Raw genomic sequence first — 27500 nt, 5'->3', positions numbered from 1 at the left:
AACCGCTTTTGAGGCAAAAGGACGAATATACACCACAGGCAAGGTAATTCAACGTTTATTTATCATTGATTTATATACATAGTTAACGATATATCGCTATAGGTGAAGCAAACGGTAAATCCAGTACATTTACTATAAAATAACAATCGGCTACACAAACAGATTGTGTGGGCGCCCTGTGCTGTAATAAAATATCTTAATTCTGTCCTCACTCATATTTTTAGGTACATTGTCACAAAAAGTATAATTGACCGTCAAATAATATATATGTGTGTGAAACTGACCAAATGGCGGAATTTCATACTATACTCACTTTAATTTTTAACAGCGATGATTTAAATTTAGCGACACTTAATTCTGGTGCATTTTTAGTTTAGCTATTTCTAGAATAAACGCCAAATTCACTAATTTTTTAGTGTCGCCAAAATTTCGTGTAATAAGGTAACTATTAGCTTTGATCTTTTTCTTTAGTTTCTGCAACAAGAAGTGACCCAGAAACGCCTGGCAAATAACCTTTACGAAGAGACTCATAAAGGTGAGGCAATCAATTCACTGTCTACTGAAACTTAAACTTAAAAACGGGAGAAATACAATCTCATACGCTAATATTTTCTAATGGTTTTGTTAAATCGTTTTCTGAGCCCTAAAACCGACCAGGGACCGTAGGGTTAGCTCGCGCGCACGCGGTGAACGGAACCCTCAGGTTTGTACACGGTACAATGAAACAATCTTGTTGACCTTTTCTGACATTGTTCAAAAGTTAAAACGTTTCGGGAAATTAAAATTTGACTAATAAGCTTGTTGATTGTGATTTTATACCTCGAGACTACTCAAAAGATATAGCAATTTTTTGAATTTGAAGCCCTATGGTTCTAAATTTGCTCTTCAGGCACTACTTTGTTTTCTATTAGACACTATATATGGGGTCATAGAACCAAAAACAAGATCCCTCACCTAAAAATATTTTTGAAGGTTCTTGCGTTCCAATATGAAATTGAATCCTACAAACAAGTCTCTGTGTCGAAATGGCATCCTTTGGTCCCTCTCCTCAACAGTAATTGTTAGCTGGCAAATTAGTATTCGTTCCCAAATGATGTACATACTTTAGAGAGGGCATCGTTTACTCAAACATGAATCAGTCCAGTCATTTCTCTCTTAACGGACACCTCTATAAGAAGGACACTTGCCTAAAAACGGACGCCTAGAGTTGGTCCCCGTCTTTTTTTACTCCCTTTTCAGGGGCGTAGCCAGCCAATAGACCTGCAGGCCCGGGTCTACAAATTTTTGGTTTGATTACTCTACCGCTTGTAATAAACTATGCGTTGTTGGGGTGAGCTAAAACGCTTTAAGAGGTCAAAGTGTTGGTGAGGTCAGTGCGTCCTAGTCCTGCATGCAGTTTTCAGGATATGTAGAAATGAAAGTCAGCCAGGTCTACAAATACTCGAAAAGCTAGCTACGCCCATGCGTTTAGTTCGGACTCTCTATAAAACTGACATCTGTCTAAGACACAGTGCCGGTCGCGAAAGGCCACAAGAGAGAGTCAACTGTAGCACTGTATTAGTTTCCTCATTGTAATGCTTGCTACTGAAGTCACTTTTTCAATAGGCTTTTAAAGGAATTGTGTTCAACACTTTGTTCTTAAGGTTATTTTATTTTATTCTTCATATTATTGCTTGTCATTTTTTACTTATTCACCTTCTTTTCTATTCGTATTGTGTACTGTAGTCAGGAGCCGATTACGTATTTTATTTAGTGCCGGGTCCAGACCGTGAGATAAGGGGAGGAAGGGGGGCGGTCATCCAGACCCTTAGAAAAGAAGGGGGACCGGTCGCTAAAAAATGTTTCTTCGGCCTTAGTTTGGTGTAAAAATAAAGTGGGGGGGGGGGGGGGGGGCTCCCGGGCCCCTCCCCTGGATCCGTTACTGTTATTAGAGCAGGGGCCCCTGAATTAGTGTAATCAGTTTACCACTAAAATGTTGTTAATAAACATGTTGTACTGTTTGTGGAGTTATTAATAAAGTTATTAAAAAAACAATGAAATAGAATTTGAGAGGGACAGTGCACAACAATGAAAATTGTCACATCCGCATTTACAAAACAAAGCAGTGGGTTTCTAAGTTTAAATGCATGTGTGCAGTAAACGTTCAACTGATTAATTCCGACTTTTTCAAAGTTGAAATTTATAAGTATTGTATAAAGACAAGGGTTTTCTTTTAACTATTTTTTTTATTTATTTCCAAGGTTCTATGTCCGGAGAGTCTGAAGTGCAGAATATGTTTGTGGAGTTATTAATAAAGTTATTAAAAAAACAATGAAATAGAATTTGAGAGGGACAGTGCACAAAAATGAAAATTGTCATATCCGCATTTACAAAACAAAGCAGTGGGTTTCTAAGTTTAAATGCATGTGTGCAGTAAACGTTCAAATTGATTCCTACTTTTTCAAAGTTGAAATTTATAAGTATTGCATAAAGACAAGTTTTTTTTAAACTGAATTTTTGTTTATTTCCAAGGTTCTACGTCTGGAGAGTCTGAGGTGCAGAATATTTTTCCTGCTGCTTTCGCCTTGATGGAACACACCCCAGAATCATCCAATCTACAGGATCCGCGAGGTCTTGGCGGATGCCGCACATGTTTTACCTGTAGGAAATAATCTAACCGAACTTTTAAGCGGATAAGTTTGAATAATTTCTATGATTAATAATAATAATAATAATAATAATAATAGTAATAATAATAAACTTTATAGTTACTTTAGTGTTAAAGTTTATAGTGTAATGTAATGTAAGGTATTTGTAATGTCCTGTAATGCAATATTATGTGATGCCAAGTAACGTTTGTATTGTAACGCTGTGGAGTACTTAATAAAAGTCTGAAAAAACTGAAACAGATTGCAATGATTACCTTTCGCGATATTCTCTAACAAAAAGGAAAGTTGGACTGGACATCTGGAAACTGGAATAGATTGGACTAGACTTGACGTCTTAATTTTGTTGGTTTTTCGACCTTTGAAAACTTTCTTGACATCTCCAGAAAAGGTCGTGAGAAAAATTGAAATAATGCCTAGTCCAAAGTTCAGAGTCCACCCTTTTATTTTCCAGCTGGGCGTGGTTTAACTGAAAAATTCTATAGTTCTACAGTATCTCGAGACACAACTGATGAAGTTTGAAACAATCTGATATCTTTCTTACAATGGGGAATGAGACCAATTATTCTCTTGCCAAATGTACCCCTTACCCCTTTGTCAGCGCATTTCCAGAGTAGATAAGGGCGTGTCCCATTCAATAGTTTTGTTTGACTCCTTAAAATTCGGCTATATATTTTGAAACAGATGACCATATAAGAGCGATGGTAATATAATTCCAATACGGAGGTATTTATCTAATGCTTCACTTTTCTCTTTTTCGGCTTGTTTCAAAGAGACAAAAAATTGAAAAAAAAAAAACATTGTCTGACCGGTGACACTTCGGCGAGCAATAACAAGCAGAGAATTCTTGCAACGACCACTGTAACGGCAATGAACTAAAATTTATTCGTTCATGAAATGAATTCGCGTTTATTGCTCAGTATGTTAATTTTGGGTAGATTTTCTTGGAAATGAATTCGCAGGAAACACGGAACATAGACCTCTTTTGGTGGCGGCTCATTTATTTATTCTTTTATATGTATGTAAACAAGCCTTCCTGGCCTCGTTTGAAAGTAAGAATTGTTTTCTATTTTGCGCATGCTAACAAGGTAGGAGAGGCTAATTATTATACATATTGTTGAAATACTTTTCTGACGGGGACCTAGCTGAAGCCTTTCAACAAAACCAATACAACTTCTTTGACTCAGAACTTTTATTCACTTGCTTCTTGTGAGTTGCCAATCTCTCTCTATATATTTATTTTCTCTGTTCCCGTTCTTATATCACCCGAACAACCAGCTGCTTAAAATAAACTATTGCTGACGTAAGTCTAATCTGATTGGTTACAGCGGACTAATTTCCATTAGACCATCGGGATGTGTACTTTGTCAAAGTGATTTTAACTTTTGACTTTTCTCTATGAAGTTGTGGTTGTCCAGTTAGTATAAAGTAAGGAGAGCAATATAAAAACATAAAGAACTTATTTTGACATGAATTTTTGACAATAAAAAGATGAAGGATTAAAATTACGGTTCAGAAGTTTCTTAGTTGTTGTTGAAAACTCAAGAGGTGTTTTAAAAGCTTCTTGTCAAAAATGATTGGTTTAACGTTTCCATAAATTAACTGATGATGTGTTCGAAAAATCGAGCACCCTAATTAGAAATACAGTACGTGGTCAAAAGTAGAAATTATAACAATAGATGTTTACCCAGCAATGCAAGCACCTAGAAAAATAGAAGATATCTCGCTCTCTTTAAATTGAATATATTTTATTGTACGTAGAAACTATCGACTGACATGAATTCGGTTGAGAGGGCAAAAAAATAACTCTAAAAATGGTTAAAAATAAAGACGCTAGTCTTTTCCTGGAAAAGACTGATAAAAGGTGAAGTTGAGGACAAAAATGTCAAATTGTGTAATTCTTAGTGTAAATCTGAGGCTTTGTTCCTTTTGCATTGAGGAACTTAATTGAACATTCTTTTACGATAAAAGGGTTGTCGTGGAAGTTGCGAGAGTGTACCAAAATAGAACATATTTGTTTACGAACGAATTCATGAAAGGAGAAGGTTTATGTTGATGAATATTTTGTACATCGAACTTGTAAAAGTATTCTAAACGCCATTCTAAACAACTAATGATAGGTGAATATTCGTGATACATACCTGACATTACATCCCAATAAATATCCCTTAGTTAACTAATCATACTGTAACCACTTCAGCATAAACCAAAGTGGGTAAGAGTAAACTAGATCAAGGCTAAAATTTACATTGCTTGCATTTTTATTGTTTAACAATATCATAGAATATTTTATAAGACCGCCATTATGAAAGAGGCCTATAAATGTTTTGCGTAGTCATATGTGTACCTGTACTGGGGCATGCTACCTATAAAGGACTATATATAGTAGGAGGCTCCCCCAGAAAAGGGCACCTTTTTCAGGTTTATGAAAGGGTAGGGGTTTCACTAGTTTTAAGTATATGAAAGGGACCTAAAAAAGTTAACAGGCGCTTTTTATGGCTGTGAAAAAGACAAGAAAAATTTCTGGTTTAGAAAGTGCATTTACAGCAGCTAAAAGGGATGCAAAGTTCTTAACTAGGTTTGTGAAAGGGGTAGCATTTGTCAATAGAAGGTATACGTAAGGGGGACTTTTTCTGTGGAAAATGGTATATAAAAGGGTAAGGGGTTGGACCTTTGGGAAACGCGTAAGTTCTCCAAAAAATGTCACAATAAGAATTTCACGCCTGTTATCTTGCAGAGGACCAAAAAAAATGTACCAGAAGGTGCAGGGGCACCCAACGAATATTTTTCTTCTCTCCCTAAGAATGATTGGAATGTTGCTATCGATATCATCCATCACGGGCATGTAGAGAAATTTAATTAAATCAACTTTTCCCAAATTTGGTTATATTTTCTGAAAACATGGTTGAAATATGTTAAAGCTTTTTCCTTAAAACAGAGCTCCTCAATAACTGCTCTTTATTTTTTTCATTTCTAAACATACACATACTGAATAAGGGCTAGAACATTTTACTTCTTGGTTGAGCAACTTTAACCGCATTAAATACAGTTATAATTGAAACATGAAATTTCCAGTGAAGATTAAAAAAATTTACATAAATGTACCGCATAAACCATGAATCAGTATTTGCAATCCACACTACATCTGCAACTCGCACAAAAATCATTGTAAAATAGCACAAAAAATGAAGACAATTGTACACACATCAGCAGTAAAATTATAACCATGTCTTCCAATTAACAAGAAAGTTATTTAGGAATTTATTAAAACAGCTCTGAGACAGTTACCCTAGTTGAAACAAAACAAAAAAGGGATAAATGATTTTAAAAAAAGTTGAGGAGGACAAATAACTGATAATAAGGCCAAGCTAACAGCACCGATCATCAGAAGCCTTAGACGGTCGCCTTACACCACGTTTTGAAGAAGAGAGGGTCAAAAGAACCAACAGTAAAAAAATTCTCTTTGTCACAACTGTAGCCCCACCTACAGCAGGAGAGAGGGTCGCAAGGACGAACAGACAAAAAATGCTCGTGGTCACAACTCTAGCCCCACCTACAGCAGGAGAGAAGGTCGCAAGGACGAACAGACAAAGAATGCTCGTTGTCACAACTCTAACCCCACCTAATGGCAGGAGAGAGGGTCCCAAGGACGAACAGACAAAGAATGCTCATTGTCACAACTCTAGCCCCACCTAATGGCAGGAGAGAGGGTCGCAAGGACGAACAGACAAAGAATGCTCGTTGTCACAACTCTAGCCCCGCCTAATGGCAGGAGAGAGGGTCGCAAGGACGAACAAACAAAGAATGCTGCCTGGTTGTCACAACTCTAGCCCCACCTAATGGCAGGAGAGAGGGTCGCAAGGACGAACAGACAAAGAATGCTCATTGTCACAACTCTAGCCCCACCTAATGGCAGGAGTGAGGGTCGCAAGGACGAACAGACAAAGAATGCTCGTTGTCACAACTCTAGCCCCACCTACAGCAGGAGAAACAGTCTCAAGGACAAATGACGAATGAATACTCAAACATGAGCAAGCCCTTTAGTGAGAGGAATAGTGTTCTGTTTACATAGACTTACTCTACTGTCAGGCAGGTTAAGGTAAAAGAAGTTTAAACGTGACCATGTGGTTGACTGTCTGCCGCTATATGTGAAAAGGAAATCAAAGATCCATTGCTAAAATTACCGAAATACACTATACAACACAGTTCAATGATGCATTGTCTTCACACCTACCAGATACATGTCTACAGAGATGGATGTCTTTTTATAAGTAAATCAATAAATTGTTTTTTAAGGGGAACTGCAATCCTTCCGTTTTTTTTTTTGACAATAACTGCAATATCTTGGTACTGTATAGCCTGCGAGCAAGCTCTCCTTTTGTCGCAGGCTAGGTGCTGTAATGTGAAAAACACAACATCCGAAAATCGCCGAGTTAATACCCAGAGGAATAGAACGGTTTTTCACAAATGTTTAGCCTTTCTCGAGCTTTAGAACTTTCAAGTCAAGTCAACGTGCCCCTTCGAAAAAGTTATTTCACAGGAAGTCATTGGGTACCCTGATAATTTGTCTTGAGCGTGAGGGTCGCATCACCCTCAGATCGGATGTTCACTTAAACTTTGCTTGGCATCAGTAGATGATCACTTGAAACACAAATGGGACAATGATTATCTCTTGCGAAGAGACTTTTGATCTCATCAAGGCCAAGTCCTGTGCAGGATGCTTGTGACCTCAAGCTCTCTACTGACGTGTATAGATGTACCTACCTTCGCCTTTAGATTTAATTTACTGATATAAAATGAATTCGTACTGACTTTGTAAACAAATTCTTTATTATCTTATTATTCTTTATTATTATTACTATTACTATTAACTTCTCTGTCTCTTTAGCAATTTATTTATTTTATTAATTTATAAATTTATTTAGATCTTGCTCATTATGTTACAACTCAGTGTCCGATTTGCTCTAACCGCTTAGATTGGCACTGCTATTTGCCGGTAGAGCACTTTGTAAATTATCGCTTTGCACTGCCTTTGAAATAAACTAAAAGAAAAAAAAGGACTAGTCTTCTGTAGCTCACTTTTAGAACATCTGCATTAGTAACCAGTAGGTCACGGTTAGACCCCTGTCAAGAAAATTGTTTTTTGTTTCTTTCTTTCTTTTCCGAGTGGTCTGTTACCAGAGAATCTCAATGGGGTTAACCGTCAGCCGTCAAAAGGCCTAAAATCTAACCGTCCAGAAAGGTTATATTTTACCGTCAACCATCAAAAATGCGGATTTGATTAAACGTCACCTGATTTCAGGTGATCTTCACAAATATTAGGGGATTCTGGCTAAGAAGAATCTCTTAACTGTAAAACTCAGTTCCCATATTCTCAAAAACACACTCTTCAGACATTACTGAGGCCTTGCAACTTGCTTCTATTATCTGAAACTATTTCGACTTTTTAAGAGCGAGAAGTCAAGACAACCTCTGAAGACACAAAGACTAATATTAATTTATATCAAGGCATGTGTTCTAAACAAGGCCCAACTCTGCGCGAGCTCTGCTTGCATTTCCGGTCACGTACTTTCCGACAAGGAACAGAATTAAAATATAAACAAACAACTGTGTTGGATAAATCTGGCCACGGTTGTGGCAGGTTTAATGAAATCAAAGCTAACAGAATCACAACACATCGATATATGTAAACCGATTAACCTACTGAATAAAAAATGAGGCGACAAAAATCCGCCACAAACTACAAAACAAAATATTTAAGAAAAGGAAAAAAGAAGAAATAGGAAATACCGTGAACAATAATAACCCGCAGGCAGGTGAAGGGGAAGGAGGAGGGAAAGATTTTGCTCGAGATCTGACCGAGTTGATGACGAGGGAGAGAAGGAAGAATTACTGGGAAAATATCTCGATATACCTACTTACCCCTGACACCGCCCTATAACCTAATTGGCTAGATTCGCAGTACCTGGTACAGCCTGACCTAGCGAGTTATCATGTGAGTATCATGCCTTGCCATAAATTACATTATGTCTGCCATAATGTCTAGTTTTATGCAGATAGTAATATTACATAAACTCTTGGAAAGAATTTCTCCTTAATAAAAGTCAACCGTCAAAAGCTCTGAATCTTAACCGTCAACTGTCAAAATTGGAAAAAATTAACCGTCAACCGTCAAAGCTACCACCCCATCGAGATCCTCAAATAACAAGGAAGTTCTTGCAGGTTTTGTTTGATTGTCGCCAAGTATCATGTTTTTTGCAAAAAGCGTGATCATCCTGGATTTTGACGTTTTTCTACTGCCACGTAGCTTTTAGATCTAACCGCTTAGAGCAATTTAAAAACACATGGGCCAAACTTCTTTAACTAGGTGAATGATAGTGTACCCCCTTTGATACATATTCCTTTAAGCTACACTGTACTGTTTCACTTTTTAGATTAGCGTCTTCTTCTTTTAGTTTCTTGCCTTTTCATTTCCGCTACTCAGTGCTCAGTTTTTAAATTTATTTCAATTTTTGTCAGCGGGCCATTGTGAAAACAGAGAATAGTTTCATTACACATTTATTGTAACTGTTATTTTTTCTTTCGTTTCATTTTCAATGTATTTTAAATAAAACATATCGTCAATATACCTTTTCCAAAAAAACGGCTTGATGCAACTCTGACTCCTGTTTTTCTATGCTGGCAATGAAGATGTTTGCAAAAGCAACGGCCATCTTTGTTCCTATGGCTGTTCCATGGGTTTGTAAGTAGTTGCTACCGCAGAATTGGAACGAGTTTTCTGTTAATATAAGGTAGAGCATTTCTCTAAGGTACTTTGTGGGTGTAGGGGGCTTTGTCCCCATAAAAATCTTCGTATGCGTGACATACGGTGGTTACGCCCTCTTCGTGTGGGTTAATGTTGGTGTAGAGACTAGTAACGTCCATAGAGACTAGGACTGTATTTTTAGGCAATTTTGTACTCTCAATAAAATTCAGGAAGTCTGTCATATCTTTTAGATACGAGCCTTGTTTCTGTGCTATTGGCTGAATGAGTCGATCTACAAATGCAGATGTTCGCTACGTGGGCCATCGCGGCCTGACATTATAGGTCTACCGACAGGCGTCGGTATGTGAATCTTTGTAAGTGTGTAGAAACTAGGGATACGCGGAGGATTAGGCGTGAGGGATAGCCATTTGGCTGTCATATCGTCAATGTGGCCTTCCTGCAGCAGCGACTTAATTAGCTGCATAGCTTTTCTGGTTGTGGTTTCAACCATAGGTTGAGTGAGGGGTTGATAATTGTTCTTCTCTTCTTCAGCAACGCTAAACCCTCGTTTATCTCACTTTCTTTGCTCATCATGACGGATGTTGCTCCCTTGTCTGCCCTTTTGAGTACAATGGTTTTGTCGCGAGAAAATTGTTTGAGTGCTAGTGCTTAAATTGTGGGGTGTGAGGTTAGATTTTGGTTTCTTGAATTGAATCTCTGCGAGCTCTAATTTCACTTCTTCTAGGAAGATTTCTAAGCCACGGAAGGCTGGACTGGTGGATTCCAGTCTGATTTCAGGTGAAATGGATCTTTCTTTACCCCAATATATGTACTGGAGGCGCATTCGTCTCGTAGAGAGATCAAAATCTTTTAGGAGTTCGCGCCTGATGTTGTTTCCTGTTCCGACTGGGAACTAACATCTGTCTCGCATGGCTCACACGATTACTCGCATGACTCCCATGACTCGCTGGCTCGCGCGCTCGCAGTTTGTCAAGACCCTATTGAGTGTGTAAAAGTACATGTCGAGCTTGATCGAGGCTTCAGTTTGTTTCTCTGATCGACACGGAAAGGTTGTAACAATCCCAAGTATCAGTATTCAGTACGTAATCGAGAATGTCTGCCTCAAGCGAGGTGAGTATCACCTACAATTTTCATTTTATACAAGAGACAATGAGCTCATTCTCATTCTCTCTTTTACCGACGAAACAATGGATTTGCACCAAATTTACCCACGGCAAATATGTTTTAAAACTGTGAAAACTGACTGGAAAAGATGATAAATTTTACATTTACACACCAATTTACAAGGAAGTTGTAAATCGGAAGGAGAGACCTTTAATTATTCGTATCAAAGTAGCCCATTCAGACGCCTTTAAGAGGCTTATTTTGCTGAAATGCACTGCTGTTTATTGGTGCCCTGATAAAAATTCAAACAATAAAACTAATAAGAAGACAATTGGGCTTTCATTTTACCATCTTTGCCCCGTTTACTTCTCGTTTTGCACATTTCATAACATTTTTGCGACATGTTTGTCAGCAAGGGACGGTCAAAGATGATCTTTTGTTGCTTTAAACACAGTTTTTAGCTTTTATAAAAATAAGAAAGTCCTTTCACCGTGGCATCTACTACCTTAGTACATGAAATTTTGGCGACACGTCGATCATGTTTGGAACATGAGTCACATGAGTCACATGAGTCACATGACTCACCTAATTCTCGCGATTTCACGAACTTTTACGACGACAATTCAACATTTATGTGATAAAATCATAAACGTCAATAGCTTCATTTAAATCAAAATCACACAACGTTTTAAAATTTAATTTTAAACAAGACAGGCCAATCTACAACTGTAATGAGATATCTTAATGCTGTCCTCATTCATATTGGTAAATTGTCAAAAAAAGTCAATGATACACATTATAATCGACCGTCAAATAGCATATGTGTGTGAAACTGACCAAATGGTGGAATTTCATACTATACTCACTTTAATTTTTAATAGCGATGATTTAAATTTAGCGACACTTAATTCTGGTGCATTTTTAATTTAGCTAGTTTTAGAATAAACGCAAAATTCACTAATTTTTTGGTGTCGCCAAAATTTCGTGTAATAAGGTAACTATTAGCTTTCATCTTTTTTTAGTTTCTACAAGAAGAAGTGACCCAGAAACGCCTGGCAAATAACCTTTACGAAGAGACTCATAAAGGTGAGGCAATCAGTTCACTCTCTACTGAAATATAAACTTAAAAAGGAAGAAATACAATCTGATACGCTTATTTTCTAGTAGTTTAGTTAAATCGTTTTCTGAGGCCTAAAACCGACCAGGGACTCCTCACCTAAAAATTTTGAAGGTTCGTGCGTTCCAATATGAAATTGAATCCTACAAACAAGTCTCTGTGTCGAAGAAATGGCATCCTTTGGTCCGTCTCCTCAACAGTAATTGTTAGCGGGCAAATTAGTATTCTTTCCCAAATGATGTACATACTTTAGAGAGGGCATCGTTTACTCAATCATGAATAAGTACAGTCATTTCTCTCTTAACGGACACCTTTATAAGACGGACACTTGGCTAAAAACGGACGCCTAGAGTTGGTCCCCGTCTTTTTTTTACTCCCTTTTCAGGGGGGTAGCCAGCCAATAGACCTGTAGGCCCGGGGCTACAAATTTTTGTTTTGATTACCCTACTGCTTGTAATATACTATGCGTTGTTGGGGTGAGCTAAACGCTTTAAGAGGTCAAAGTGTTGGTGAGGTCAGTGCGTCCTAGTCCTGCATGCAGTTTTCAGGATATGTGGAAATGAAAGTCAGCCAGGTCTACAAATACTCGAAAAGCTGGCTACGCTCATGCGTTTAGTTCGGACTCTCTATAAAACTTGCCGGTCGCAAATGCCACAAGAGAGAGTCAACTGTAGCACTGTATTAGTTTCCTCATCGTAATGCTTGCTGCTGAAGTCCCTTTTTCAATAGGCTTTTAAAGGAATTGTGTTCAACACTTTGTTCTTAAGGTTATTTTATTTTATTCTTCATATTATTGCTTGTCCTTTTTTACTTATTCACCTTTTTTTTTTTCTTTTGTACTGTAGTGTATTTTATTCAGTGCCCGGTCCAGACCGTGAGATAAGGGGAGGAAGGGGGGTGGTCATCCAGACCCTTAGAAAAGAAGGGGGGCCCGGTCCCTAAAAAATTTTTCTCCGGGCCTTAGTTTGGTGTAAAAATAAAGTGGGGGGGGGGGGGGGGGCTCCCGGGCCCCACCCCTGGATCCGCCACCGTTATTAGAGCAGGGGCCCATGAATTAGTGTAATCAGTTTACGACTAAACTGTTGTTAATAAACATGTTGTACTGTTTGTGGAGTTATTAATAAAGTTATTAAAAAAACAATGAAAGAGAATTTGAGAGGGACAGTGCACAACAATGAAAATTGTCACATCCGCAGTTACAAAACAAAGCAGTGGGTTTCTAAGTTTAAATGCATGTGTGCAGTAAACGTTCAAATTGATTCCTACTTTTTCAAAGTTGAAATTTATAAGTATTGCATAAAGACAAGTTTTTTTTAACTGAATTTTTATTTATTTCCAAGGTTCTATGTCTGGAGAGTCTGAGGCGCACAATATTTGTCCTGCTGCTTTCTCCTTGATGGAACACACCCCAGAATCATCCAATCTACAGGATCCGCGAGGTCTTGGCGGATTCCGCACATATTATTTCTGGAGGAAATAATCCAACCAAGCTTTTAAGCGGACAAGTTTGAATAATTTCTATGATAAATAATAATAATAATAATAATAATAATAATAATAATAATAAATAATAAATAATATAAACTTTATAGTTACTTTAGTGTTAAAGTTTATAGTGTAATGTAATTTAAGGTATTTGTAATATACTGTAATGCAATATTATGCGATGCCAAGTAACGTTTGTATTGTAACGCTGTGGAGTACTTAATAAAAGTTTGAAAAAACTGAAACTGATTGCAATGATGACCTTTCGCGATATTCTCTAACAAAAAGGAAAGTTGGACTGGACTCTGGAACCTGGAATAGATTGGACTAGACTTGAGGTCTTAATTTTGTTGGTTTTTCGACCTTTGAAAACTTTTTTGACATCTCCAGAAAGGTCGTGAGAAAAATTGAAATAATGCCTAGACTCCAAGATGGCCAGTTGGGACCAGTCCAGTCCAAAGTCCAGAGTCCAGCCTCTATTTTTCAGCTGGGCATGGTTTAACTGAAAAATTCTATAGTTCTATAGTATCTCGAGACACAACTGATGAAGTTTGAAACAATCTGATATCTTTCTTACAATGGGGAATGAGACCAATTATTCTCTTGCCAAATGTACCCCTTACCCCTATGTCAGCGCATTTCCAGAGTAGATAACGGCGTGCCCCATTCACTAGTTTTGTTTGACTCCTAAAAATTCGGCTATATATTTTAAAACAGATGACCATATAAGAGCGATGGTAATATAATTCCAATACGGAGGTATTTATCTAATGTTTCACTTTTCTCTTTTTCGGCTTGTTTCAAAGAGACAAAAAATTGAAAAAAAAACATTGTCTGACCGGTGAAACTTCGGCGAGCAATAACAAGCAGAGAATTCTTGCAACGACCACTGTAACGGCAACTAAAGTTCATTCGTTCATGAAATGAATTCGCGTTTATTGCTCAGTATGTTAATTTTGGGTAGATTTCATTGGAAATGAGTTCGCAGGGAACATGGAACATAGACCTCTTTTGGTGGTGGCCCATTTATTTATTCTTTTATATGTATGTAAACAAGCCTTCCCGGCCTCGTTTGAAAGTAAGAATTGCTTTGTATTTTGCGCATGATAACAAGCTCAGAAAGGTTAGTTATCATACATATTGTTGAAATACTTTTCTGACGGGGACTAGCTGAAGCCTTTCAACACCATGAAACCAATACAACTTTTATTCACTTGCTGCTTGTGAGTTATCATTTTCTCTATATATTTATTCTCTCTGTTCCCGTTTTTATATGACCCGAACAACCAGCTGTTAAAAATAAACTAATGCTGACGTAAGTCTAATCTGATTGGTTACAGTGGACTAATTTGCATTAGACCATCGCGATGTGTACTTTGTCAAAGGGATTTTAACTTTTGACTTTTCTCTATGAAGTTGTCAGTGGTTGTCCAGTCAGTATAAAGTAAGGAGAGCAATATAAAAACCATAAAGAACTTATTTTGACATGAATTTTTGACAATAACAAGATAAAGGATTAAAATTACGGTTCAGAAGTTTCTTAGTTGTTGTTGAAAATTCAAGAGGTGTTTCAGTAAAAGCTTCTTGTCGAAAATGATTGGTTTAACGTTTCCATAAATTAACTGATGATGTGTTCGCAAAATCGAGCATCCTAATTAGAAATACAGTTTGTGGTCAAAAGAAGAAATCATAACAATAGATGTTTACTCAGCAAGCACCTAGAAAAATAGAAGATATCTCGCTCTTTTTAATTTGAATATATTTTATTGTACGTAGAAACCATTGACTGACATGAATTCGGTTGAGAGTGCGAGAAAATAACTCTAAAAATGGTTAAAAATAAAGACGCTAGTCTTTTCCTGGAAAAGACTGATAAAAGGTGAAGTTGAGGACAAAAATGTCAAATTGTGTAATTCTTAGTGTAAATAAGGTTTTGTTCCTTTTGCATTGGGGAACTTAATTGAACATACTTTTACGATAAAAGCGTTGTCGTGGAAGTCCTGAGAGTGTGCCAAAATAGAACATATTTGTTTAAGAACGAATTAATACAAGGAGAAAGGTTTATGTTGATGAATATTTTGTACATCGAACTTGAAAAAGTATTCTAAACGCCATTCTAAACAACTAATGATAGGTGAATATTCGTGATACATACCTGACATTACATCCCAATAAATATCCCTTAGTTAACTAATCATACTGTAACCACTTCAGCATAAACCAAAGTGGGTAAGAGTAAACTAGATCAAGGCTAAAATTTACATTGCTTGCATTTTTATTGTTTAACAATATCATAGAATATGTTATTAGACCGCCATTATGAAAGAGGCCTATAATTTTTTTGCGTAGTCATATGTGTACCTGTACTGGGGCATGCTACCTATAAAGGACTATATATAGTAGGAGGCTCCCCCAGAAAAGGGCACCTTTTTCAGGTTTATGAAAGGGTAGGGGTTTCACTAGTTTTAAGTATATGAAAGGGACCTAAAAAGGTTAACAGGCGCTTTTTATGGCTGTGAAAAAGACAAGAAAAATTTCTGGTTTAGAAAGTGCATTTACAGCAGCTAAAAGGGATGCAAAGTTCTTAACTAGGTTTGTGAAAGGGGTAGCATTTGTCAATAGAAGGTATACGTAAGGGGGACTTTTTCTGTGGAAAATGGTATATAAAAGGGTAAGGGGTTGGACCTTTGGGAAACGCGTAAGTTCTCCAAAAAATGTCACAATAAGAATTTCACGCCTGTTATCTTGCAGAGGACCAAAAAAAATGTACCAGAAGGTGCAGGGGCACCCAACGAATATTTTTCTTCTCTCCCTAAGAATGATTGGAATGTTGCTATCGATATCATCCATCACGGGCATGTAGAGAAATTTAATTAAATCAACTTTTCCCAAATTTGGTTATATTTTCTGAAAACATGGTTGAAATATGTTAAAGCTTTTTCCTTAAAACAGAGCTCCTCAATAACTGCTCTTTATTTTTTTCATTTCTAAACATACACATACTGAATAAGGGCTAGAACATTTTACTTCTTGGTTGAGCAACTTTAACCGCATTAAATACAGTTATAATTGAAACATGAAATTTCCAGTGAAGATTAAAAAAATTTACATAAATGTACCGCATAAACCATGAATCAGTATTTGCAATCCACACTACATCTGCAACTCGCACAAAAATCATTGTAAAATAGCGCAAAAAATGAAGACAATTGTACACACATCAGCAGTAAAATTATAACCATGTCTTCCAATTAACAAGAAAGTTATTTAGGAATTTATTAAAACAGCTCTGAGACAGTTACCCTAGTTGAAACAAAACAAAAAAGGGATAAATGATTTTAAAAAAAGTTGAGGAGGACAAATAACTGATAATAAGGCCAAGCTAACAGCACCGATCATCAGAAGCCTTAGACGGTCGCCTTACACCACGTTTTGAAGAAGAGAGGGTCAAAAGAACCAACAGTAAAAAAATTCTCTTTGTCACAACTGTAGCCCCACCTACAGCAGGAGAGAGGGTCGCAAGGACGAACAGACAAATAATGCTCGTGGTCACAACTCTAGCCCCACCTACAGCAGGAGAGAAGGTCGCAAGGACGAACAGACAAAGAATGCTCGTTGTCACAACTCTAACCCTACCTACAGCGGGAGAGAGGGTCGCAAGGACGAACAAACAAAGAATGCTCGTTGTCACAACTCTAGCCCCACCTAAAGCGGGAGAGAGGGTCGCAAGGACGAACAGACAAAGAATGCTCGTTGTCACAACTCTAGCCCCACCTAACGGCAGGAGAGAGGGTCCCAAGGACGAACAGACAAAGAATGCTCATTGTCACAACTCTAGCCCCACCTAATGGCAGGAGAAAGGGTCGCAAGGACGAACAGACAAAGAATGCTGGTTGTCACAACTCTAGCCCCACCTAATGGCAGGAGAGAGGGTCGCAAGGACGAACAAACAAAGAATGCTGCCTCATTGTCACAACTCTAGCCCCACCTAATGGCAGGAGAGAGGGTCGCAAGGACGAACAGACAAAGAATGCTCGTTGTCACAACTCTAGCCCCACCTAATGGCAGGAGAGAGGGTCGCAAGGACGAACAAACAAAGAATGCTGCCTCATTGTCACAACTCTAGCCCCACCTAATGGCAGGAGAGAGGGTCGCAAGGACGAACAGACAAAGGATGCTCGTTGTCACAACTCTAGCCCCACCTACAGCAGGAGAAACAGTCTCAAGGACAAATGAAGAATGAATACTCAAACATGAGCAAGCCCTTTAGTGAGAGGAATAGTGTTCTGTTTACATAGACTTACTCTATTGTCAGGCAGGTTAAGGTAAAAGAAGTTTAAACGTGACCATGTGGTTGACTGTCTGCCGCTATATGTGAAAAGGAAATCAAAGATCCATTGCTAAAATTACCGAAATACACTATACAACACAGTTCAATGATGCATTGTCTTCACACCTACCAGATACATGTCTACAGAAACGGATGTCTTTTTATAAGTAAATCAATAAATTGTTTTTTAAGGGGAACTGCAATCCTTCCGTTTTTTTTTGACAATAACTGCAATATCTTGGTACTGTATAGCCTGCGAGCAAGCTCTCCTTTTGTCGCAGGCTAGGTGCTGTAATGTGAAAAACACAACATCCGAAAATCGCCGAGTTAATACCCAGAGGAATAGAACGGTTTTTCACAAATGTTTAGCCTTTCTCGAGTTTTAGAACTTTCAAGTCAAAACATGCCCCTTCGAAAAAGTTATTTCACAGGAGGTCATTGGGTACCCTGATAATTTGTCTTGAGCGTGAGGGTCGCATCACCCTCAGATCGGATGTTCACTTAAACTTTGCTTGGCATCAGTAGATGATCACTTGAAACACAAATGGGACAATGATTATCTTTTGCGAAGAGACTTTTGATCTCATCACGGCCAAGTCCTGTGCAGGATGCTTGTGACCTCAAGCTCTCTACTGACGTGTATAGATGTGCCTACCTTCGCCTTTAGATTTAATTTACTGATATAAAATGAATTCGTATTGACTTTGTAAACAAATTCTTTATTATCTTATTATTCTTTATTATTATTACTATTACTATTAACTTCTCTGTCTCTTTAGCAATTTATTTATATTATTAATTTATAAATTTATTTAGACCTTGCTCATTATGTTACAACTCAGTGTCCGATTTGCTCTAACCGCTTAGATTGGCACTGCTATTTGCCGGTAGAGCACTTTGTAAATTATCGCTTTGCACTGCCTTTGAAATAAACTGAAAGAAAAAAAAGGACTAGTCTTCTGTAGCTCACTTTTAGAACATCTGCATTAGTAACCAGTAGGTCATGGTTAGACCCCTGTCAAGAAAATTGTTTTTTGTTTCTTTCTTTCTTTTCCGAGTGGTCTGTTACCAGAGAATCTCAATGGGGTTAACCGTCAGCCGTTAAAAGGCCTAAAATCTAACCGTCCAGAAAGGTTATATTTTACCGTCAACCATCAAAAATGCGGATTTGATTAAACGTCACCTGATTTCAGGTGATCTTCACAAATATTAGGGGATTCTGGCTAAGAAGAATCTCTTAACTGTAAAACTCAGTTCCCATATTCTCAAAAACACACTCTTCAGACATTACTGAGGCCTTGCAACTTGCTTCTAGTATCTGAAACTATTTCGACTTTTTAAGAGCGAAAAGTCAAGACAACCTCTGAAGACACAAAAACTAATATTAATTTATATCAAGGCATGTGTTCTAAACAAGGCCCAACTCTGCGCGAGCTCTGCTTGCATTTCCGGTCACGTACTTTCCGACAAGGAACAGAATTAAAATATAAACAAACAACTGTGTTGGATAAATCTGGCCACGGTTGTGGCAGGTTTAATGAAATCAAAGCTAACAGAATCACAACACATCGATATATGTAAACCGATTAACCTACTGAATAAAAAATGGGGCGACAAAAATCCGCCACAAACTACAAAACAAAATATTTAAGAAAAGGAAAAAAGAAGAAATAGGAAATACCGTGAACAATAATAACCCGCAGGCAGGTGAAGGGGAAGGAGGAGGGAAAGATTTTGCTCGAGATCTGACCGAGTTGATGACGAGGGAGAGAAGGAAGAATTACTGGGAAAATATCTCGATATACCTACTTACCCCTAACACCGCCCTATAACCTAATTGGCTAGATTCGCAGTCCCTGGTACAGCCTGACCTAGCGAGTTATCATGTGAGTATCATGCCTTGCCATAAATTACATTATGTCTGCCATAATGTCTAGTTTTATGCAGACAGTAATATTACATAAACTCTTGGAAAAAATTTCTTCTTAATAAAAGTCAACCGTCAAAAGCTCTGAATCTTAACCGTAAACTGTCAAAATTGGAAAAAATTAACCGTCAACCGTCAAAGCTACCACCCCATCGAGATCCTCAAATAACAAGGAAGTTCTTGCAGGTTTTGTTTGATTGTCGCCAAGTATCATGTTTTTTGCAAAAAGCGTGATCATCCTGGATTTTGACGTCTTTCTACTGCGCCTTAATAAAATTAATATTCTCCGCCACATAGCTTTTAGATCTAACCGCTTAGAGCAATTTAAAAACACATGGGCCAAACTTCTTTAACTAGGTGAATGATAGTGTACCTCCCTTAAGCTACTCTGTACTGTTTCACTTTTTAGATTAGCGTCTTCTCCTTTTGGTTTCTTGCCTGTTTTCTTTTTTCATTTCCGCTACACAGAGCTCAGTTTTTAGATTTATTTCTATTTTTGTCAGCGGGCCATTGTGAAAACAGAGAATAGTTCCATTGCACATTTATTGTAACTGTTATTTTTTTCTTTCGTTCCATTTTCAATGTATTTTAAATAAAACATATCGTCAATATACCTTTTCCAAAAAAGCGGTTTGATGCAACTCTGACTCCTGTTTTTCTTTTCTGGCAATGAAGATGTTTGCAAAAGCAACGGCCATCTTTGTTCCCATAGCTGTTCCATGGGTTTGTAGGTAGTTGCTACCGCAGAATTGGAACGAGTTTTCTGTTAATATAAGGTAGAGCATTTCTCTAAGGTACTTTGTGGGTATAGGGGCTTTGTCCCCATAAAAATCTTCGTATGCGTGACATACGGTGGTTACGCCCTCTTCGTGTGGGTTAATGTTGGTGTAGAGACTAGTAACGTCTATAGAGACTAGGACTGTATTTTTAGGCAATTTTGTACTCTCAATAAAATTCAGGAAGTCTGTCATATCTTTTAGATACGAGCCTTGTTTCTGTGCTATTGGCTGAATGAGTCGATCTACAAATGCAGATATTCGCTACGTGGGCCATCGCGGCCTGACATTATAGGTCTACCGACAGGCGTCGGTTTGTGAATCTTTGTAAGTGTGTAGAAACTAGGGATACGCGGAGGATTAGGCGTGAGGGATAGCCATTTGGCTGTCATATCGTCAATGTGGCCTTCCTGCAGCAGCGACTTAATTAGCTGCATAGCTTTTCTGGTTGTGGTTTCAACCATAGGTTGAGTGATGGGTTGATAATTGTTCTTCTCTTCTTCAGCAACGCTAAACCCTCGTTTATCTTACTTTCTTTGCTCATCATGACGGATGTTGTTCCCTTGTCTGCCCTTTTGAGTACAATGGTTTTGTCGCGCGACAATTGTTTGAGTGCTAGTGCTTAAATTGTGGGGTGTGAGGTTAGATTTTGGTTTCTTGAATTGAATCTCTGCGAGCTCTAATTTCACTTCTTCTAGGAAGATTTCTAAGCCACGGAAGGCTGGACTGGTGGATTCCAGTTTGATTTCAGGTGAAATGGATCTTTCTTTACCCCAATATATGTACTGGAGGCGCATTCGTCTCGTAGAGAGATCAAAATCTTTTAGGAGTTCGCGCCTGATGTTGTTTCCTGTTGTTACGACTGGGAACTAACATCTGTCTCGCATGGCTCACATGATTACTCGTAAGACTCCCATGACTCGCTGGCTCGCGCGCTCGCAGTTTGTCAAGACCCTATTGAGTGTGTAAAAGTACATGTCGAGCTTGATCGAGGCCTCAGTTTGTTTCTCTGATCGACACGGAAAGGTTGTAACAATCCCAAGTATCAGTATTCAGTACGTAATCGAGAATGTCTGCCTCAAGCGAGGTGAGTATCACCTACCATTTTCATTTTATACAAGAGACAATGAGCTCATTCTCATTCTCTCTTTTACCGACGAAACAATGGATTTGCACCAAATTTACCCACGGCAAATATGTTTTAAAACTGTGAAAACTGACTGGAAAAGATGATAAATTTTACATTTACACACCAATTTACAAGGAAGTTGTAAATCGGAAAGAGAGACCTTTAATTATTCGTATCAAAGTAGCCCATTCAGACGCCTTGAAGAGGCTTATTTTGCTGAAATGCACTGCTGTTAATTGGTGCCCTGATAAAAATTCAAACAATAAAACTAATAAGAAGACAATTACGCTTTTCATTTTACCATCTTTGCCCCGTTTACTTCTCGTTTTGCACATTTCATAACATTTTTGCGACATGTTTGTCAGCAAGGGACGGTCAAAGATGATCTTTTGTTGCTTTAAACACAGTTTTTAGCTTTTATAAAAATAAGAAAGTCCTTTCACCGTGGCATCTACCTTAGTACATGAAATTTTGGCGACACGTCGATCATGTTTGGAACATGAGTCACATGAGTCACATGACTCACCTAATTCTCGCGATTTCACGAACTTTTACGATGACAATTCAACATTTATGTGATAAAATCATAAAAGTCAATAGCTTCATTTAAATCAAAATCACACAACGTTTTAAAATTTAATTTTAAACAAGACAGGCCAATCTACAACTGTAATGAAATATCTTAATGCTGTCCTCATTCATATTGGTAAATTGTCAAAAAAAGTCAATGATACACATTATAATCGACCGTCAAATAGCATATGTGTGTGAAACTGACCAAATGGTGGAATTTCATACTATACTCACTTTAATTTTTAATAGCGATGATTTAAATTTAGCGACACTTAATTCTGGTGCATTGTTAATTTAGCTAGTTTTAGAATAAACGCAAAATTCACTAATTTTTTGGTGTCGCCAAAATTTCGTGTAATAAGGTAACTATTAGCTTTCATCTTTTCTTAGTTTCTACAAGAAGAAGTGACCCAGAAACGCCTGGCAAATAACCTTTACGAAGAGACTCATAAAGGTGAGGCAATCAGTTCACTCTCTACTGAAATATAAACTTAAAAAGGAAGAAATACAATCTGATACGCTTATTTTCTAATAGTTTAGTTAAATCGTTTTCTGAGCCCTAAAACCGACCAGGGACTCCTCACCTAAAAATTTTGAAGGTTCGTGAGTTCCAATATGAAATTGAATCCTACAAACAAGTCTCTGTGTCGAAGAAATGGCATCCTTTGGTCCGTCTCCTCAACAGTAATTGTTAGCGGGCAAATTAGTATTCTTTCCCAAATGATGTACATACTTTACAGAGGGCATCGTTTACTCAATCATGAATCAGTACAGTCATTTCTCTCTTAACGGACACCTTTATAAGACGGACACTTGGCTAAAAACGGACGCCTAGAGTTGGTCCCCGTCTTTTTTTTACTCCCTTTTCAGGGGCGTAGCCAGCCAATAGACCTGTAGGCCCGGGGCTACAAATTTTTGTTTTGATTACCCTACTGCTTGTAATATACTATGCGTTGTTGGGGTGAGCTAAAAGCTTTAAGAGGTCAAAGTGTTGGTGAGGTCAGCGCGTCCTAGTCCTGCAGTTTTCAGGATATGTGGAAATGAAAGTCAGCCAGGTCTACAAATACTCGAAAAGCTGGCTACGCCCATGCGTTTAGTTCGGACTCTCTATAAAACTTGCCGGTCGCAAATGCCACAAGAGAGAGTCAACTGTAGCACTGTATTAGTTTCCTCATCGTAATGCTTGCTACTGAAGTCCCTTTTTCAATAGGCTTTTAAAGGAATTGTGTTCAACACTTTGTTCTTAAGGTTATTTTATTTTATTCTTCATATTATTGCTTGTCCTTTTTTACTTATTCACCTTTTTTTTTCTTTTAGTATTGTGTACTGTAGTGTATTTTATTCAGTGCCCGGTCCAGACCGTGAGATAAGGGGAGGAAGGGGGGTGGTCATCCAGACCCTTAGAAAAGAAGGGGGGCCCGGTCCCTAAAAAATTTTTCTCCGGGCCTTAGTTTGGTGTAAAAATAAAGTGTTGGGGGGGGGGGAGGGCTCCCAGGCCCCACCCCTGGATCCGCCACCGTTATTAGAGCAGGGGCCCATGAATTAGTGTAATCAGTTTACCACTAAAATGTTGTTAATAAACATGTTGTACTGTTTGTGGAGTTATTAATAAAGTTATTAAAAAAACAATGAAATAGAATTTGAGAGGGACAGTGCACAACAATGAAAATTGTCACATCCGCAGTTACAAAACAAAGCAGTGGGTTTCTAAGTTTAAATGCATGTGTGCAGTAAACGCTCAAATTGATTCCTACTTTTTCACAGTTGAAATTTATAAGTATTGCATAAAGTCAAGTTTTTTTTTAACTGAATTTTTATTTATTTCCAAGGTTCTATGTCTGGAGAGTCTGAGGCGCACAATATTTTTCCTGCTGCTTTCTCCTTGATGGAACACACCCCAGAATCATCCAATCTACAGGATCCGCGAGGTCTTGGCGGATTCCGCACATATTATTTCTGGAGGAAATAATCCAACCAAGCTTTTAAGCGGACAAGTTTGAATAATTTCTATGATAAATAATAATAATAATAATAATAATAATAATAATAATAATAATAAATAATAAATAATATAAACTTTATAGTTACTTTAGTGTTAAAGTTTATAGTGTAATGTAATTTAAGGTATTTGTAATATACTGTAATGCAATATTATGCGATGCCAAGTAACGTTTGTATTGTAACGCTGTGGAGTACTTAATAAAAGTTTGAAAAAACTGAAACTGATTGCAATGATGACCTTTCGCGATATTCTCTAACAAAAAGGAAAGTTGGACTGGACTCTGGAACCTGGAATAGATTGGACTAGACTTGACGTCTTAATTTTGTTGGTTTTTTGGACCTTTGAAAACTTTTTTGACATCTCCAGAAAGGTCGTGAGAAAAATTGAAATAATGCCTAGACTCCAAGATGGCCAGTTGGGAACCAGTCCAGTCCAAAGTCCAGAGTCCAGCCTCTATTTTCTAGCTGGGCGTGGTTTAACTGAAAAATTCTATAGTTCTATAGTATCTAGAGACACAACTGATGAAGTTTGAAACAATCTGATATCTTTCTTACAATGGGGAATGAGACCAATTATTCTCTTGCCAAATGTACCCCTTACCCCTATGTCAGCGCATTTCCAGAGTAAATAAGGGCGTGCCCCATTCACTAGTTTTGTTTGACTCCTAAAAATTCGGCTATATATTTTAAAACAGATGACCATATAAGAGCGATGGTAATATAATTCCAATACGGAGGTATTTATCTAATGGTTCACTTTTCTCTTTTTCGGCTTGTTTCAAAGAGACAAAAAATTGAAAAAAAAAACATTGTCTGACCGGTGAAACTTCGGCGAGCAATAACAAGCAGAGAATTCTTGCAACGACCACTGTAACGGCAACTAAAGTTCATTCGTTCATGAAATGAATTCGCGTTTATTGCTCAGTATGTTAATTTTGGGTAGATTTCCTTGGAAATGAGTTCGTAGGGAACATGGAACATAGACCTCTTTTGGTGGTGGCCCATTTATTTATTCTTTTATATGTATGTAAACAAGCCTTCCCGGCCTCGTTTGAAAGTAAGAATTGCTTTGTATTTTGCGCATGATAACAAGCTCAGAAAGGTTAGTTATCATACATATTGTTGAAATACTTTTCTGACGGGGACTAGCTGAAGCCTTTCAACACCATGAAACCAATACAACTTTTATTCACTTGCTGCTTGTGAGTTATCATTCTCTCTATATATTTATTCTCTCTGTTCCCGTTTTTATATGACCCGAACAACCAGCTGTTTAAAATAAACTAATGCTGACGTAAGTCTAATCTGACTGGTTACAGTGGACTAATTTGCATTAGACCATCGCGATGTGTACTTTGTCAAAGGGATTTTAACTTTTGACTTTTCTCTATGAAGTTGTCAGTGGTTGTCCAATCAGTATAAAGTAAGGAGAGCAATATAAAAACCATAAAGAACTTATTTTGACATGAATTTTTGACAATAACAAGAAAAGGATTAAAATTACGGTTCAGAAGTTTCTTAGTTGTTGTTGAAAATTCAAGAGGTGTTAAGCTTCTTGTCGAAAATGATTGGTTTAACGTTTCCATAAATTAACTGATGATGTGTTCGCAAAATCGAGCATCCTAATTAGAAATACAGTATGTGGTCAAAAGAAGAAATTATAACAATAGATGTTTACTCAGCAAGCACCTAGAAAAATAGAAGATATCTCGCTCTTTTTAAATTGAATATATTTTATTGTACGTAGAAACCATTGACTGACATGAATTCGGTTGAGAGTGCGAGAAAATAACTCTAGAAATGGTTGAAAATGAAGACGCTAGTCTTTTCCTGGAAAAGACTGATAAAAGGTGAAGTTGAGGACAAAAATGTCAAATTGTGTAATTCTTAGTGTAAATAAGGTTTTGTTCCTTTTGCATTGGGGAACTTAATTGAACATACTTTTACGATAAAAGGGTTGTCGTGGAAGTCCTGAGAGTGTGCCAAAATAGAACATATTTGTTTAAGAACGAATTAATACAAGGAGAAGGTTTATGTTGATGAATATTTTGTACATCGAACTTGTAAAAGTATTCTAAACGCCATTCTAAACAACTAATGATAGGTGAATATTCGTGATACATACCTGACATTACATCCCAATAAATATCACGATACAGTCACGTGACACTTGTCAGCGGATGCCCTATTTTGACAGCTGTTAATTGACCATAACATAGGTCCAATAAAAGTGAAACACAGATTGTATAGTAAGTTTGACATTTCACATCCGCTAACATGAATAGGCAGACGTAAGGAGAGACAAATAGCTACAAACGGATGACTTTGTCACAATCAAAATTTCTTGGATGCATAGATAACCAAAATCGAATATCCATAGTGCTCCGCTGTGCACGCTCTGCTGTAAATTGCGACTAGAACTGTAGGTTTTGTTTCGTTTTTGGCAGGGATTGCAGCATTATCCACTGTATACGCCCTGCAGCTTGCTGTTGACACGTCTCAGTATGCCGTTAGGATGTGGTCAGAAGCTGAAAGTTACATGACATCCGTAGAGCGTGTCGTCAAATACAGTCAAATAGAACAAGAGCCTGGGTACCAGAATCATCGACGGCCTCCAGAACATTGGTCCCAGTACGGTCAATTACAATTAAAAAATGTGGAACTTGTTTACTACCACGGCGGACCCAAAATACTTAAAGGTATCACTTTTACTATTAATCCACAAGAGAAGATCGGAATTGTTGGTCGCACTGGAGCTGGCAAGACTTCATTGATTGCAGCCCTATTTCGTATGCCTCAACCAATTGGTTACGTCATCATCGATGACGTCAATGTCGGTGATGTTAACATTCAAAGTTCTAACCAAGCCATAGCGGTTATTGCCCAGAATCCAGTGTTGTTTACCGGTACACTGCGAATGAATTTGGATCCTTTTGAGGAACACAAAGACAAGGAAATCTGGAACTGCTAACTCCTAACAATCCTTAAATTAGATAATAATTGAAAATATGTTGCTTTATACATAGAATGAGAAATGAGACTGATAGCATTCCAGATATTTTCCTTGATGTCCTGACTCCAGCATCACGTATACACAATCATAAGATTTGTCGGTAACCTGAATTATTTTAGGCCAAGAGTATCCACCAACTTAGGTAGGACGTCCTTTAAATTCTCCGCTCCAAAAATCTGGGAGACTGTACCGCCTGGTCTCAAGTGTCTGCCATATCATAAGTTTAAGAAAGAATGGAAGTCCTGTCTTCTAACCGACCAAAATTGACCTTGCTTATATGTTCTGTCACTGATATTATTTGAGATTTTATTCTTTACTGCTGCCAATTATTTCAACGTGACGGTGTCCAACAAGAAAGCTCTTGCTACTTTGGACACCGTACACAAATGAACTTAATATCTTTTAGTTAATTAATATTTGTCAGCTACTTTATTTTCCTACCTACGTACACTTATGTAAATATCTTATATAGTGTGAAATAAAGAATTGAATTGAATTGAATTGAATGCCTTAGAGGATGCGTGTTTGAAAGCAATAGTGAAAAAGCTTCCGATGCAGCTGAACCAACTGGTGAAAGAAAGCGAAAGTAATTTCAGTACCGGCGGAAAGGCAACTTTTGTGTCTGGCCCGTGCG

At 37.7% G+C, this 27500-nt stretch overlaps 3 long non-coding RNA genes and 1 pseudogene across 4 annotated transcripts in view; all 4 read left to right on the top strand.

Moving 5' to 3' along the window:
• The window catches only part of LOC140947229 (uncharacterized), an 11815-nt gene extending 8930 nt beyond the window's left edge, over positions 1–2885 (top strand). The window contains exons 4-6 of one of the 2 annotated variants that reach the window (XR_012166935.1): positions 472–535; positions 2241–2263; positions 2535–2885. This is a non-coding gene — a long non-coding RNA (uncharacterized lncRNA). Of the gene's footprint in view, positions 1–471; positions 536–2240; positions 2264–2511 lie in introns of both variants that reach the window. The other variant, XR_012166936.1, reaches the window with a different exon arrangement.
• Positions 2886–10433: 7548 nt separating this feature from the next.
• LOC140947231 (uncharacterized) lies at positions 10434–13362 on the top strand. Its single transcript, XR_012166938.1, has 3 exons — positions 10434–10521; positions 11538–11601; positions 12973–13362. It is a non-coding gene; the product is annotated as an uncharacterized lncRNA (long non-coding RNA).
• Positions 13363–21109: 7747 nt separating this feature from the next.
• On the top strand, positions 21110–24074 carry LOC140947230 (uncharacterized). Its single transcript, XR_012166937.1, has 3 exons — positions 21110–21237; positions 22243–22306; positions 23682–24074. It is a non-coding gene; the product is annotated as an uncharacterized lncRNA (long non-coding RNA).
• Positions 24075–26054: 1980 nt separating this feature from the next.
• Positions 26055–27500, top strand: part of LOC140948812 (ATP-binding cassette sub-family C member 4-like) — a 1962-nt pseudogene continuing 516 nt past the window's right edge.

This window comes from Porites lutea, chromosome 9, assembly GCF_958299795.1.
Source record: "Porites lutea chromosome 9, jaPorLute2.1, whole genome shotgun sequence".
In the NCBI taxonomy this organism is placed as follows: Eukaryota; Metazoa; Cnidaria; class Anthozoa; order Scleractinia; family Poritidae; genus Porites; species Porites lutea.
Note: the sequence above shows the minus strand (reverse complement) of the source record. Positions and strands in the feature narration are given on the sequence as shown.